Source organism: Colobus angolensis, unplaced genomic scaffold (genome assembly GCF_000951035.1).
Source record: "Colobus angolensis palliatus isolate OR3802 unplaced genomic scaffold, Cang.pa_1.0 Scaffold126, whole genome shotgun sequence".
Lineage (NCBI taxonomy): Eukaryota > Metazoa > Chordata > Mammalia > Primates > Cercopithecidae > Colobus > Colobus angolensis.
In genome coordinates, this window is record NW_012113808.1 from 10,288 (window position 1) to 12,832 (window position 2,545).

The following is a 2,545-nucleotide window of genomic DNA, read 5'->3' on the forward strand; positions in this document are numbered from 1 at the left end:
ATTATGATCAGAAGAGGGGCCCACACTGTCAGTGTGATAAAGGTAGGCAGGCTTGTGAGATATTAAAGAGGCAAGATTAACAAGACTCTGGAACTGAGTGAGAAAGGAAATGGGGGAGCCAGCATGAGCCCATAGTGCCTGCCCACCCAGGCAGCCAGGTGGGTGGTGGGCCATGCATTGGGCTGGATGAAAAGGGGGAGGAGCTGACATGGAGGGAGAGAGGATGAGTTCCAGGCATGACTGTCGTAATTATGTATATAGGTTTTCATCTACAGTTCCTGACTCGTAACTCCCACACCCACTGTTATTTCTCCCCTAGGCAGGTCATAAAAACTAAAAATATACCCTAATCTCCCCCCGCCTTTCTGTCTTGGAGCTGGCCATAAAGAAATTCTCAGCTTTTATATCAGCACCTTGCTGTTTTTGTTACTGTAGCCTTATAGTATAGTTAGAAGTTGGGTAACATGATGCCTCCAGCTTTGTCCCTTTGCTCAGGATTGCTTTGGATATTCAGCCTCTTTTATGGTTGCATCAGCCTTGGGAAAGAATTTATGCCCACATCCTCAAAAGCAATTGCAACAAAAACAAAAATTGACAAGTGGGACCTAATCAAACTAAAGAGTTTCTGCACAGAAAAATAAACTATCAACAGATTAAACAGACAACCTACAGAATGGGAAAAAATATTCCCAAACTATGCATCTAACAAAGATCTAATATCCAGAATCTATAAGGAACTTAAACAATTTGACAAAGTAAAAACAAATAACTCTATTAAAAATTGGGCAAATACATGAACAGGTACTTCTCAAAAGAAGACACACAAGCAGCCAACAAAAATACAAAAAAAAAGTTTAACATCATTAATCATCAGAGAAATGTAAATCAAAACCATAATGACACACTATCTCACATTAGTCAGAATGGCTATTACTAAAAAGCCAAAAAACAACAGATGCTGGAGAGGTTGTGAAGAAAAGGGAACACTTATACACTGTTGGTGGTAATGTAAATTAGTTCAGTCACTGTAGAAGCAGTTTGCAGATTTCTCAAAGAACTTAAAACAGAACTACCATTCAACAGAGCAATCCCATCACTGGGTATATATCCAAAAGAGAACAAACCATTCTACCAAAAAGACACATGCACTCACATGTTCATCACAGCACTATTCACAATAGCAAAGACATGGAATCAACCTAGATGCCCATCAGTGGTGAACCGGATAAAGCAAACATGGTACATTTATACCATGGAGTACTATGCAGTCATAAAAATAATAAAATCACGTACTTTGTAGCAACATGGATGCAGCTGGAGGCCATTCTAAGCAAATTAATGCAGGAACGAAAAACCAAATACTGCATGTTCTCATTTGTAAGTGGGAGCTAAACACTGGGTACTCATGGATATAAAGATGGGAACAATAGATACTGGAGGCTGACAGAGGAGGAAGGGAAGCAAGGATTGAAAACTAGTTCCAGGAGTACTACGCTCACTACTTGAGTGACAGGATCAATCATACCCCAAACCTCTACATCACATGATACATCCATATAACAAACCTATACATGTTGCCCCTGAATCTAAAATAAAAGTTGAACTTACAAAAAAGCAAGAAGGAAAGAAATTCTCTGACCTACCCTGTCTGACTGCAGGTCATAGACCCTCATCTCAGGAGCCCTGTCCCATACCTGAAGGAAGAAACGCTGCACAGAGAAGCTGAGGAATCTGAACAGACGGGTCCTGCTGGGTTTTCCCACTCAGTCTATTTGTGGTAGCCACACTTTCTGACCAATCACATTGCCACATGGTTGTCCACACTTCAATCATGCCTACCCAGTGATGTCCCCATAAAAAGCCCAAGAAGAGGGGATACAGAGAGCTTCCAGATAGCTGAATATGTGGAGGTTCCTTGAAGATGGTGTGCCCAAGGAGGGCATAAAAGCTCGGTGCCCCTTCCCCACAGCTCACCCTACGCACCTCTTCATCTGTATCCTATGTTATCTCCTTTATAATAAACCAGTAAATATAAGTGTTTCTCTGAATTTCATGAACCAGTCTAACAAGTTAATCAAACCCAAGGAGGGGGTCACGGGAATCCCAATTTCTAGCTGGTTGGTCGGAAGCCCAGGCAAAACAACCTGGATGTGCCATTGGCATTGTAAGTGGGGCAGTCTTGTGGGACTGAGCCCTCAACCTGTGGCATCTGATGCTGTCTCCAGGTAGCTGGTGTCGGAATTGAGTTAGGGGACACCCAGCTGGTATCTGCAGCAGAACTGATTGCTTACTTTTTGGTGGGGAGAAACTCTCACGTATTTCATCACAGAAGCCTTCTGTATTGATTATTGCATTGTGTGAGAACAGAGGAAAAGCAGTTTGTTTTTTCACTCAGAAGTGTTCGATCGGTTCTAATGGTAAAAAGAAGGAGGTAGTCAGGCGCGGTGGCATACAGCTGTCATCCCAGCACTTTGGGAGGCCAAGGCGGGTGGATCACCTGAAGTCAGGAGTTTGCGACCAGCCTGACTAACATGGTGAACCCTAT